Here is a 14,606-nt window from a genome sequence, read left to right on the forward strand (position 1 = left end):
TGCATACGTCAGCATGTTTGTCAGAGAAGCACTTCTCTGATCAGTGAAAATTTTTAGTAAAAGAAAATATATATTCCTATGAGTAGTAGATTAAAAGCTCATGTTATTTAAGTGTTAGAGACCTCACAGTCACTGGACTGGCAGGTGCATTGGGCATTTTGCATAATCGCATTTGCATTTGGGCAGAGTTGTGTTCACAGAGTGAATCCCCTCTTCTTATGGCATCCCTCAATGCATGTGTAAGAGTGAGAACTGAGCATGCTTTTTCTCCAGACAGATGGCTGAGTCTGTGACTCATTCACTGGGGGCTCTGCTGACTCCTGTTAAGACAGTATTGACTACTGCAGACATTAACCTGAAGTTCCAAACTGTTTTTTGCTTCTTTGCTTTAGTTCCAATTTGCTGATTTAAAGATGCTCTGATGTGACAAATAAGGATGGCTCTGCATCTTATAAATGAGTGCTCTGATGTTCTGTCAAAGATGCAACTTCTCACTGAGATTGAGTTAGATCACATCTCTACTGTACAGTAGAGAAAGATGCTTGTGAACCAGGAAGGGCTGTCAGTCCCAACCATCTGTATCAAGGAGATCAGTAGTGAGAGGAGAACCTAATGGTCCTCTGCATGAAGAAGGAAGTTCAGTAAATAGGGTAAATACAGATCTCTTTGTAGTTGGCTACAATATATTATGTATATACAGTATGTATATACAATATATAAAAATCCTTTTCAAGAGAAGCCTAAGTAAACTCTAACTAAATCTGCCAGTAGTGATTACATAAGTTACATAGGTGACTGGAGGTGTGCTAGTATATGTTTTAAAACAGCATGTTGGTAGTGAAAGGAGACTTTATTATTCATTTTATTCAGCTTCAACTGGCATTGCTTTGCTTGCACTGGCAAATAGGAGTAGAAATATGATGCTTTTACTAGATGTAAGTAGTCCATAAGAATAGAAATATTATTTCTATTGTCTTACCAGACCAAAGAGGAGTTCTTGCAGTTTCAGCAGTTAACCTTCACCAGCAGACTTTGATTTAAAGGATGCTCTCTTGCCCTCTAGTGTTAAAGTCATTCACAATTACTGTGCAATTTTTGTCTCCAATCACCTGATTTGTGTGTGTGGAGAGGGGGAGAGGAGGAGAGGGAGAGAGAAATAGAATTTCTGCTGTCTCTGGAAAAGCTGAAAACTTACAATTGATCCTTAGTTTAAGTGGAAAATGACATGGGGAGATGAAGAGGGGTTTTGAGCTTTCAGTAGTTGTCTGTGGCATTAAAACACTTTCCTTTCTCATAATCATTACTGCATTCTCTCTCCCCTGATCTTTCAAGAGGATGACACAGGTTGAATAAATGTGCGAAGATATTTATTAGGCAGTGATTTAAAAAAAACCACATTTAATAGTTTAATAGCATTCAGTTTTCTGTTGATCCAAATTGCTATGTAAGTGTCAAAAGAAAATACAAGTAGAACAATTCTGTCTTTAAAAAATCGGTATGGAAATAAAAGAATGAACTTTAGTGTTCTTAGCCAAGAATAACTGTGTGTTATTTATCCTTACTGACTAAGCTTGCCTTTGGAACATAGAGGGGAAACTTGGGAACCTGATTGATGGCACCATCAACAATGAGAAAACTTGCAGAGAGCTTCTGAGGGAAGAATAACTGGTTTGCAGGGACTGAGTAGGCTTTTAACATTGATAATCTCATATCCTTTTCAAATGAAGATTAGTAAGATTAGGAATTGCATATTTTTAATGCATGGAATAACAAAATGTATATTCAAGCTCAGGTCAGTGAACTCGAGCTGATCTGGTGAAGGCAACACATATTTAAGCATCTGTGCCTGTGAAGCATGTTTTCCTCCATTTGCCCTGGAGTCAGTGCTGACTGCAATGCTGCACCTTTTACAAGTTCAGGCTCTTAATTAGCCACTTCTTTTGCTGTGTTTTTATTTGTTCATTCTTTATTTGTGGTTTGCTAATGGAAGTCCTCATTAAGTTCAAGTCAAACCAGGTACTTTACATGAGGTTATGGCTACGCGTGGTTTAATCTGGATTTGCAATGGCAATTGTAGTGTTTGGAGAACTGCACCTATTGTCTTTAATGTTTCATAAAATCATCATAGAATCATAGAGTGATTTGGGTTGGATGGGATCACCTAGTTCCAACCCCTTGCTCTAGGCAGGGACACCTCCCTCTAGACCATGTTGCTCAAAGCCCCATCCAGCCTGGCCTTGAATGCTTCCAGAGAGGGGGCATCCACAGCCTCAGTAGGCAACCTGTTCCAGTGTCTCACCACTCTCACATAGAGAATTCCTTCATCATATCTAGTCTAAATCTACCCTCCCGCAGTTTAAAGCCATTTCCCTTCATTCTGTTGCTACATGCCCTTATAAAACATCCCTCTCCAGCTTTTCTGTAAGCCTGGTTATTCTCATAGATAACAAAAATATTGTAGAGCTGATGATGTTGTCAAGCTTCATTTTGCTATGTATGTATGTTTATTTATGCCTAGGATCTGGAGTTTCTCTTCTACTTACTTTCCAGATTCCTCTCCCCTTGCTTTTTACTTTCCTGCTCCATACTTTAGATACAGTTCAGACTCTTCCTTTTTGGTCTTCCTAAATGATTGTCATCATAAAGAGCTGACACGTTTCACTATACAAGTGATGTAAAAATATGAATAGTAAGATCGGGTATTGGTCACATTTATAGCAATAAGCCTGGCTGGGGAAAAAAAAATTGTATAGTGACTCTTTGTTCAAATCAACAAATCTGTCATCTGGATCTCGTTTAGATATCCATACTATGTGCCAATAGTAATTAAAAAAAAAAAAAAACAACAACCCACCAGCAAAATCTTCTATTTTTATTTTTAATAAGCTGTAGAATAATCCTCCAGCAGAGAAAGCGAAGGTGCTGCCGAACAACACTAGGGGTCACTGTTAAACGCCATTTATTGAGCCTCGGGGCAACTTATTTACAAACGGAACCTGTGTTCCTCACGTCGATATATTGAGAATTTCAAGAGCTGGATGTACTTTCCTTCACCTGAAGGAAGATGAGCAAACAGAAAGCAAGGCTGAGCTGGGAAGACAAAGTCTCTCTTCTGATTTGTGAGCTGTCTTTACAAGGGCGTAACTTCTGTTTGCCGTCTTCCGTTTGCTTGTTTGACACTGCTTCCAGTGATTGTACAAATAATTCTTGTCCTCTTGTGGTGAGCAAACAAAGAAGGACCCTGCTGGGTGCATGGAACTGGAGTGCCATGGAGTGACATCAGCCAGCAGGGGCTGAGGAGGTCTCCCAGCAGTGGTACCTTTAGCTCTTGTTCACCATGGTCAGGCAGGCAGAACCCCATAACCTGGGCCATTTCATTTTCTAACAGTGATGAATGAATTCTTCACAAGTATTTTAGGTTTGGAAATAATCACCTCTCTTTTTTTTTTTTTAAGACTCCCAAGAAATGGGAGTTGCATCAGCCACAAGTGTTTGTCCTGAGTACCATGGGAAATTAGAAAACTTTCTGTAGCCTTTATTATTTTCATCTTGTGCAGTGTGGGAAGCGGCAGGCACTGGCTTGCACTGCGAGGGCGCACCTCTTTGGGTCATATGTCTTTCCTCAGCAATATCACCTTGTGTGATCAAGATGTACTGCAAGGGAGAGCTGCAACCCCAGAAAGTGTCTCTGCCAGCGTGGGTCCTTTTTGCTTGTGTGCTGAGTGGAGGGAGTGAGGGAGATCTGGTGAGAGGGACAGACAGTGCTTGTGTTGGGGTGTAACCCCCTCTCTTCTGCTCCAGATGGATGAAGGAGCAGCTCTGTGTATAAACACTGGTATCGGAAGTTTCAAGTTTTCCTGGCATTTTGCAACTGTTGAATAGCTGGCAATCTTTTATGATTTCAGAGATCTTTAAACCGACTGAGAAATGAGCAGAGAAATAGTGGAGCCCTGCCCCTCAGTGCCTGCAATATGTAGTTGCTTCATGAGGTAAGCCAAAGCTGTGGCATGCTCTTACAGCAAGGCTTTGCTGTAATGTCTCTGTTTTACTTGCTGGTCATGGTTGTGAGGTCCCACAGTTAGTATTATTCCTCTGTCAGCTTGGATTTATTAGATTTAAAAGCTATGCCCAATCAATGCGAATATTTTAGGGAATGTTTTAGGCATCAGTGGGTAGAACTGCAGTGGTTTGATCATTAGGCAGGAAATGAGAGACAATTGTTGCTCCAAGTGTTTCCACATATGTCTATAGGGAAAAACCTGGTTTTGATGGACAGCTTATAGGATCCTTAACTCATCCGTTCTCGAAATTTTACATGGTAACCCTGTGATTAAATTATCTTCAGACAGGAGATAACACTGTTGAGAGAAATAAATATGACAAGTAGGAAGAAAAACACAGAGCTCTCAACATAGGCAGGAAGGAGATGGAAGAGTTTCTCAGGGACCTTCTGGAGGCAACAGAAGTGTGTGTAATGAATACAGTCCTAGAAATGCTGCTGGTCTGTAATCCCTTAGCAGTTTAATTCACTGCACTCTGAGAAGCTGAGGGTATTTTTTTGCTGCTTTTAGAAAGCAGAGGAATAATATTATTGGTAGCTATGATTACTGGCTGCCTTTGCTGTAGGAGCAACGTAAGTTATATCTGGTTCTGTTTGTGAGCTGGTGAAGAAAATGCAAACATACTTTATTAGTCACATTGATCACAAAATGTAAAACAGGTGACTTTTTACCTGGGCTAAGAGTAAGTTCCATGGTTTATTCGTTCAAAGCAAGACTTGAGAGCCGTACGTTAACGTGCACTTGAAACTGCTTCATTTCATTTCTGCTAGTGGTATTTCTCAAAGTACCATGGCTGCAGTGCTTGCAAGGATGTGTGGGTGAGTATGGGTACCTTCCTATGTTTTGGGTTGCACTGCACTACAGTTAGATACGTTTTACAAAACGTAACAAATTCCATTGAAGAATCTGCCTTCTTAAAATACATCTCACCAAAATAAGAAGGCAGCAACTGGAATGTTGTTTGTCGAGTTCAGGCTTCATATCTCATTTGTTCCTATTGGGTTTGTTGGTAGATTCTGCACTTGCCTCAGGCAATAGCAACATGTTTCTTTGTGATGAAATGTGATCGGTTATTTGGATGTTGGTAGTAAGAATATAGGTGGCATTTCTATTGGTTTGGCATGAGTCTTAAGAGTTGCTTTTTTTCTAACTACGGACTTGGTTGTTTTAGCCTCTAGAATAATGCACTCTTTTGGAAGCACGGTACACCAGCCTTGTGTGCTCTTGTATGCTTTATGATCTTTGCTAAGTGAGTCACTTTCAGCATGTGTTCTCCTGCCCAACGGTTCTGGCAAAGCCTTCACCTGTTAACTAGATTGGACTTCACTCTTGTGATGCATACAGATCTTTGTTTCTGTCTGGACCTTGCTTAAAACCTGCTTGGAGGTCTTGCAGATCCATTATCACAGAATGGCCAGGCTTGGAAGGGACCTCAAGGACCATGAATCTCCAACCCCCCTGCCACATGCAGGGCCACCAACCTCCCCATTTAATGCTAGACCAGGCTGCCCGGGGCCCCATCCAACCTGGCCTTGAACACCTCCAAGGATGGAGCATTGACAACCTCTCTGGGCAGCCTGTTCCAGCACCTCACCACTCTCATAGTAAAGAACTTAAAGGTTAAGATGACACCTCAGCACTCTCATACTAAAGAACAGTAGGTTACATCTGGAGGCAGGGATCTGCAGGAAGATCCCAGGTTCTGTCTCTCATAACCAGCTTTCTCTTGAAATCACCAGATTTCTTTTTTTTTTTTTTTCAGCAGATGCAGGGATTGTTTTGTGCTTGCAAATAGCCAGAAGGGAATTCCTCTGGAGGAGGAAAACTTCTGTTGCCATAGATTCTGCATGATGCTCTGTCATTTTCACTCCTCTGGCATGGAAGCAGATGATAGGAAGGGACTGAGGCTTGAGGTATCTCAAGGTCACTGCATGTGTGTGGCTGTGCTAGGTTAACCACAACAGCAGTGGGGCGGGAGGTGAAGGAACAGATGTGGCAGGCCTTTCTGAACACAGAACCGTGCACAAGGGGCAGCTTTCTCCAACTTTTTGTCCCAGTCTCTACAACCTAAGCAGCCCTGTGCAGTCTTCTGAATGAGCTCATTCTGATATTCAGGCTTTTTGTTCTCGTGAACTCGGCTAAGTTGAATTGTTTAGTCTTGCAGAAACTGTGGATTTGAAAACCACTTCCTAGAGCTTCACACGTTGGCCACAATCAGATTAACAGGGTCATCCTGTACAAGTGAGTCATAAGTAGCAAGGCTTTAAATGAAGCAGGCATTTCACCTCCCTGAGACACAAGTTCCTCATTTGGTATCTAGAAGGAATGTATTGCTGTTGTGTAAAGAGAAAACTGTCATTTCCTTTTCTATTTGAGACTTGCACAGTATGTATTACAGGAGACACATGGCTTTCAGCAGCGATCTCAGTCACCTCTGTAGATAATATGGCTATACTTAGTAACTTCCCAGTCCCTCTAAGGACATTCAAATGTGTTTCCAGAATTGTAAGCTGTTTATTGCACTATTTGCAAATAAATTTATTTCTCCATTTGCGTAAATGAGCCAAGTTGTATTTCAAGTTAAACAGAATGCTTCTTTGAGAGGACAGGGAGCTGATGGAGTTTAGTGAATTGAAGTAATGGAGAAAAATCCAAAGCTTTTTACTACTTATCATATTTATGTTGACCAGTCAGTGCATGGTTTAAAGGAAAAAGTTAAAGGTGTAATGCAAAATGTGCCTGGAGCAGTGAAGTGGCTGAAGCCTCCTCCTCATTCTTCACAAAGGTCGAAGAATAAAGCTGAAAGGTGGGACATGACATGCTCAGAGGCGCAGACTCCCCATGAGCTTTTGTTAGGTCAATTGAAATGCAGTACTTCTCCCTCTTAATTGTTAGTCACACCTGTCCCCGTATGTTTGCTCAAGTTTATTTTGTGCAGTTGCTGCAAGCCCATGCCAGATGGTAACCTAGCTCCTGGAGTGTGCAGAAAAGAAGGAATGTGAAGGTCCCAGGTCCCCTGCAACTGCCTCTTCCCTTCCAAGACCCCGATCCTTGAACTCAAGGGGAGTTCTCTACTGGAAGAGATAGTAAAGTCAACTTTGCCTGCTTTAACCTAATGTGATTCCCTGCCCTTCAATTTTCGTAGCTTCAGCTTCTTGTGGTTGAGAGCGTGGTCAGATAAGCGATGTTTTGAAAATAGAAACAAACATTTTGATTTGAATTTGATTATCTAATTAAGATGCAGAACCATATTTAGCCAGCTGACAAAAGCTAGTTTGATGTTTCGCTTTCAGTCTGGCAGCACAGGGTGCTTTGAAACAGTGTATTTTATTTGAGCACCTGATTTTAAACTTCCAGATTGCTTTTTCCTTGAACTTCCATATGGTTTGTCATGTAAGCCAAGTAGAACATTTGTTGCACAGGATATGCAGACCAAATGCATCTAATTCTAATATCAGAGGTAACAGCATGCGAAGTAAAACTTCTAAGAAGACCTAATTACAAGCAGGATTTTTACAAAGGGTATATATTTACAAACTCAGTTGGAGAAGATATTTATCATTCTGAGAAATGATGAATGTAAAGTCGTGTTTACAATGTAATAATTAGTTGCATCAGGATAATATGTTATACAATGGAAAAAAAAAATGTGCAAGTGTGCACCTATACCAGCCTTGGTCCTTCTCTCAGAAAGGTCAGAGGATGAAAGTGTTGTGCCCTGTCAGGCAGCCAGCACCATTTTACAACTGTTACTAGCTGCACTCAGCACAGAGGAAATAGGCTCTTGCCTACAGCTCACAAAATCAAAGTCTGAAATGAGTTGCAGAAAGCATTCAGCTCAGATCCCAAACATACTTACATCAGTCTAGGTTTGAGTCTAGACCAGCTTTATTTGCCAGCACCCATTTTCTGGAATTTTGCTTGATGTTCAACAAAGTTTTTTTTTATGAATCTTTTTTTTTAACCCGTATCTGAAGATTTACAAACTCTTGCAGGTTTTCATTACTGGCATTATAATATGATGTGTTTTATACTTTTTTTTTGGCTGATGTCTTTAAGGGTCTACAAATACTAGTTTTTATTTCTCACAGTTGAGGTGAGGCTTGCTCTGGCTGATATTCCAACATAATCTGAGGGACAGGGAGCTGACTTCAGATATATCTGCACTAACAATGAATGTTATCAGTTACATGGTCTGGTCTGCTTCCATCTGCCAGCTTGTGCATCTTCTCATGCTGTTACATTAATCTATTGATCATGCTTTGTCTAGCCTAGGATGTAGCTGTGGAAATAAAATACTTTAACTATTGGCTATTAATATCTTCCAGCAGTGCAATATAGTTTGTAAGAGTACTGCAAAAAACCATTAGAAGTCTGAGCTTTATTTTAAATCAGTTATCCAAAGTTCACTAACTGAGGTTAAAACAGCAGCAAAGATGAACTAATATGAACTTTATGAACTTTAATTTCACATAAGAAGATTGCTTTCAAGATTATATGAACATGCTTAGCAACATGGAGATCAAACTGTTGCAAAAAGACATAAGCTAGCAAAGCTGCAGAGACTCTGTCTAGTGGGTAACCAGTATTTCCTGAGGGTTATACCCTCTTTGCTTGCCTTTCACAGTGGGTTTTCACAGGTGTGTCCCAGCTACAGCTGCATGCAGTTTGCTATGTATGTGTCCCCAGCAGCTGGCCCCAAATTCAGTTCCCCTTGTCCTTGGGAATGGAGCTATGTGTGGTGAAGACCCAGTTTTTTGCACTGTTAGCTGCTTGTATGTGTTCTGGTTTGTGCTAAGACTCATGGTAAGGAGTCTAGAAGCGAAATGGAGCTTGTGCTGTACAGCCAGCCAGCATTGCTGTGCATGAGAATCCTGGCAGAAATGGAGATGCGAAATTAAAGTAATTATCGGTAACATGCTGTTCAGCAAATCCCACTTTCTGTTTCTGACACAGCAGCGGGATCAAATCAAAGGCCACAGCCCCCACAACAAAGAGCTGGCAGCACACAAAGGATGCAGCAAGCAGAGCCACGAAGGACAGCTCCAGGGAGGGGGAGGTGGGGGCCAGGAGCAATCATCTGTCTCCTCGTAATGACACTGATTTTCAGTGCAGCTATGCCAGCTGAGCTCCAGAAAGGCACCGGGGAATCCAGCTCAATGGCCTTTAATTTGTGCATATGTGTATAGATTGTATACGACAGGCACAATTCCAAATGCTTTCCAAATCATGCCTCTGTGCTTAAACCCTAATATGTAGATAATGCAGTTATGTGATAATCAAAGCAGTCTTTCTCACATGGAAAACTGAAACTCTTGGGGGCAGATTTTAATCAATGTATTATTGAAATGAAAATTCCAGCCTTGCTGCAGTGATTATATTACTAGGTGCCATATTTAATTCATGAAGAAAACTGAGTTGAAAATTGAAATGCAACTCAAAACTTGCTGGTTGATGCAGAATGAAAGATTAATTTGATGCAGGTTATGGGCATCGCTGGAATAGATAAGAAAGACAAGAAAGATGCCTTGCATTTTTGTTCTATTTTGTGATTCTTTTTAATCAGATTTTCGAAGGGCTCAAAAGTTACAAGAAAACACTACAAAAAAGTAGCTGTGATTTACTGCATGGGCTCCATGTCTATTTTTACTGAAGCAGGTGAAGAAGGTTTTTTCCTTTACCAACACGTGTAATCTCAAACTTCTGTACATTGAAGAAAAATGTCAACATTATTTATACATAGATATATTTATTAAAAATGATTACTAGTCTAAAAAGGCAGAATATTACAAACAGGTGAATTGCCAGGAGATGGTACTGTAACTCATTGCTTCTACATACATGTCTAGTATGGCAATAAAGGCAGTAACTCTGCCTCTTGAGCTTCTGTGTTTTCTTACTGATTCGACACAATTTGTTTTAATTGAACACCAAAGAATCTGCTGATTCAAAAGAAAATACCACAGTGAAACAAATCTGAGTTATATTTGGCTAGTAAGGAAACGGAGGATGATGCCGGATGTGGAGGTGACCAGGATGTTCCATCCCAGCTTTCCTTCCTCATTTAACTTTTCTTTGACTGCTGTGGGTAGAATGATGCATGAGGGCTGAAACAACAGTAGGCATAGAGGTTTTGTCATTGCCTGTGCCTCTGACACAGTAGCAAAGTAGTTACAGCACCTCCATCTTCCTTCCTGTAGGCTTCTTCCTTCCCAGCCTGGCAATGTTCTTTTTCCCCCATGCCTGTTCTTTGCCCAGATCTTTGCTTCTGCCCTGCGCTATGGGGCTGAGGCTGAAATCTGCTGCTGTCACCACGTGCTGCATCACCTGCTCCTAGCATTGCTCTGCTCCTGCCTGTTGCACTGTGCACACAACAGTGAATGTGACTGTGTGCTGCCCCATTAACATTTTTCAGCCTTGCTCTGCATGAGCTGCCTCCTCTGCTTGTGGGAAGGAAAATGCTGCAGTGGGAATAAAAGCAGTATGGTTTTATAGATACCGCGTGCAAAATCCCAGTAGAAGTTGGCTTGTAATTTGGAGAGCTGTAACAATGCGCCAGGATGACAAATTACGTAGTGTCTTCCTGTAGCCCAGCGAGCTCTAGTGCTTCCCTACATTGTGGTTCAGATGTTTGCTTAGACTCTAGATTTTCATCTGCAGAAAAGAATAGTTGGACCTCTTGTTGGCAAGGAAGTGGCGTCTCCACAGATGGTATTCTGAGCACCAAACTCTCACTGACTTGTGAATGTGGGCCTTGAACTCTGTGGATGTTTGCCTGCAGATTTAAGTAAACGTGCCTGAATTTGCAGAATAAAGTGTCTGGGGACAGCTGAATTGCTTTCATAGTTAGGAGTAGAGTTTGAATTCTTATAGCAGAGTTCCTTGCTTGGAGCTGGCTTGTTCTGAAATGCAAACTGGCCTTCAGGAAGCAGATGTGAATGGGGAGTTAGGAGTCAGGTGCATGTGTGACCCTCAGATTAATATGACAGCCCTTATGCTGGAGTTCCTCTTATCAGTGATAGAGATAAAGTTTCCATCCTTTGTGGTAGGCTTCATGAAGTGATAAGCATGTTTTAATGCTGAAGGGCTAAATCAACAGCATAAACTGTTGCGTCTTAACAAATTGCCATGCTGTTCTCTGTCCTAGAAAGCTCTGGATGACTGCTGCTTTCTTTACATTACCTTTTTGCAGCTGAAGTTTTTAAATACATCCAAGTTAAACTGTGTTAGTGCAGGTACATGCACATGTACTGTGTCCTACTAAATGAACTGCCACATTTAAGACATAGGGTAATTAAGCTGACTTCAGAAAGGTTGGCTATGAGAGTCGAACATCTGTGTTGGGGAGGAGCAAAGATCCTTATCGTTACAGCTTTATTACTTTTATTACTACAGTGGTGATGTTTCCTTCATTCTGTCTTTCTAATTCTGGGGCATCAAGTGAAAACCCTTCCAAAGAAGATTCCTTAGCTTCATAAGAGCAAACTGGAAAATATGAACACTATACTACCTATTCTATACCTAGGAAGTCATTGAACAGATTAACAACTTGGTTTTCAGTGTCGCAATACTGTATTTTAATACAATAATACAATCACAACAGTTTTTGAAAGCTTGATTAATTTTTTGAAACCACAAGCAATATGGTTACAGTTCATTATTTTCCCTTAAATCCAAAGCATGGAAATCCAGGTGAATGGTTTTCTCCAGGAATCATGAAAACTATGTTTAAAACACAAGCAAATGTACAGGAACTAATAGTTCAGGAATGCTTAAGTAATATCCTCTTTTGTACTGTGATAAATTTAAAGAAATAATAATGAATATACTTGTATTTGGTGTTTGCCCAGAAAAAAAGAGGGGAGGTGGCGGTGAATACGAGATTACTCATTCTTAACTTGGACAAGCTCTGATTGTGTCCATAGTCATAGTTTTCCATGGTAACTGGTAGGGATTATTGAGTGGTGACAGTTTTTGCTGTGCTCCATGTGTTTCTATTGACGCTTAGAAGAGCTATTTTGGTGTTAAATACTGCCAGGCAGTGAGTAACCGTTTTCCACTTTACTGAAGGAGTATGTGGCTTTACTCCTTCCTTGCATCAGCTGTGGCCTTTATCTTAAATTCATCTTCAATGAACTGGTTCAGCTCACTAACACGGGGGAAACTATTTTCCTCTCCTATTTTATTTAAATTTCTGTTCTGATTTCTTAATGTAAGGTTTCTATATCGACAGTAATCGCAATAGTGGCTGTTAGCCTGGATTTACAGATGCAGAGTTCGACACCCAGCTTAATGTTTCTGGTAACTCAACGCCTTTATTATTATTATTTTTTTTAATAGTGGAACTTTAGTTCTAAGTATTTGGCTTATAATCACGTCAGTGTTTCAGCAGTAAAGTGTTTCAACTTAGAAGCCAGGGATTTGAAGAGAGTAACATACCTGCTTAATTATAATGCAGTTGCATGTAGACAAACTTATTATCTTCTAGTTTAAAGCTTTTAAAGAATTTAGCTTGCTTCAATCCATATAGCTTGCTAAGGAGAGCCAGCCCCTCACAGAGTGCCCTGATGGTTCAACCTGGAACCACTTAGGCATGGGACTTTGTGACTGTTTGACTATAACCATAAAGGCATAGGACATAAGAAGGAAAAAAAGTATTTTCTGTTGAAGCCAAGCCAGCCTCTTCCTCCTGCTAATGAAACTTTGATTCATTAAATTACTGTCTTGTGGGCTCTTGCTTAAAGGATGCATGACCCTTCTCATAGAAACAAACTCCAGTTTGGATGGATCAGCCGGCTTGTGCTTGCCTGATGTGACTGCTGGAACAGGCAAGCACCACAACAGATGAGCCTGCCTGCCCTGCCACTCTCCCATCACGGCTGGTGGCTTGAGATGAGCCCTAACCAGCTGGACGTGGGATCACCCCACCTGCACTGAGTCTGGGCATACTCGCTATGTTGCCACAGTGTGATCTACTATTGCTTTGGGCAAACAGGGATCCTCTCTCCCTCTTGGCCCAGGCACTAAGGTGAGATGAAGTTTTTCTATCAAAGTGTGATCCTGCCATAGGAAGCTGCAAATTTTCTGAAGTCTGGAGTTCCTGTTATGTGGCAGATTCACTGGCTGTGATAGCTGTTATTCCTGTCATAGGTTCAGTGCAACGGTCTTGTATTTCAGAGGTTCTGTGCTTCAGGAAATGGGTGGTCATCATTAGTGCTTTGGACACTGTTAATTGAATTGGAGTTAAAAAGAGAAAGGAGAAAATGTCTTAGAAAGCATTCTCAAGTTCCAGAAGGCAAACAGTTACTGCAGGGATGTCTGTTTCAAAAGTTGGCAGCCTCCAAAATGATTAGAGATGAAATTCTACTTAAAGCAAGAGCTGGCATTTATTCCTTCCTGCTTCGTTCCATTTGGTACTTCATCTGAAAGAACTGATGCTTCCTTGCTTTGCTATGCTGAGATCGTTTTGTGATATTTAATACACGTTTTCTTTTGAAGAATTAAAAAAAAGTGAGTAATATGCATTTAAGAACATGAGTTTCTGTGCCCTGAGCACTGAATCAGTGATGGTCTAAAAGTGGTAGACTGTAACATGCAGAGAGCTTATGGATCACGTGGTTCTGTTTCTCTTTCTTTCAAGCTGCTAAATCCCATTAAAAGGGAAGCTAGAAACAAATCTTCTGTATTTTTAGTATTTTCTCTTAGGGAATGCAATCACCGTGACTGACACAAAAATTGCATAAAATCATGAGTAAAGAAGGAAGTGGTCTCTGTAGCTGTGCTGGGAGGATGTTGGTCCACTGAGCACTGTTCCTTGTAGGAAAAGGCTCATTGAGCCTCTGAAGACATTTCAAAGCCCTCACTCTAAAGTATTTATCATCTTTCAGCTGAGTTTTCACTGGGGACTTTTTCATACTGAGATGAAAACCATCACAAGGAGGAAAAAAAAGCCCTAATCTTACTTTATTAGTAATGCTACAGTTCTTCAGTGATGGTCCTTTTCCCAGTAAGGCTCCTTCGTTATCATCTTTTGTAAATGCAAAGTAGTTTTGTTAGTAATTATAAAAGGAAATGGCTTTTATACCATCTTGCTTTATGCTTTTTTCACTGTAATGGAAACATGGTGCATTTAATATCTACACTCCTACAGGATATTTAAAACCACAGTATTCTAAACCATATGGCCCCTTCTACCTGCTTCCCCCAGGCAGCCCAGCTCATGCTGGAATTCCTCTCTCAATTTTTGCTGCAGGTAGCAGTGTAGAGGAAAGGTTACAACTTTCACAAGACCAAGGAATCAAATAATGCTAATGCAATGTATGTTGATTTGCAATCCCAAAAGCAACTCGCGAACCCCTGTTCTACTGGACAACTGCGCCGGGAAAGGAGAGACTTCCAGAATAAGGTCAAAGCAGAAGGCTGAGGACAGCAACGTTTCCAAATGCCATAGTTACCCAAGAGGGACTTTGGGTAAGAGCCCTTTGCTACTTCCTAAATTTTCACAGGAGACAACTGGAATAATACTATTTCTGGAACTCTCTTATT

At 40.8% G+C, this 14,606-nt stretch overlaps 1 protein-coding gene across 2 annotated transcripts in view; it reads left to right on the forward strand.

Annotated features, from left to right (window-relative positions):
* The window catches only part of RASA3 (RAS p21 protein activator 3), a 175,637-nt gene that overhangs the window by 5,629 nt on the left and 155,402 nt on the right, over nt 1-14,606 (forward strand). The gene's annotated exons all lie outside the window — the stretch shown is intronic.

Source organism: Meleagris gallopavo, chromosome 1, assembly GCF_905368555.1.
Source record: "Meleagris gallopavo chromosome 1, MGAL_WU_HG_1.1, whole genome shotgun sequence".
NCBI lineage: Eukaryota > Metazoa > Chordata > Aves > Galliformes > Phasianidae > Meleagris > Meleagris gallopavo.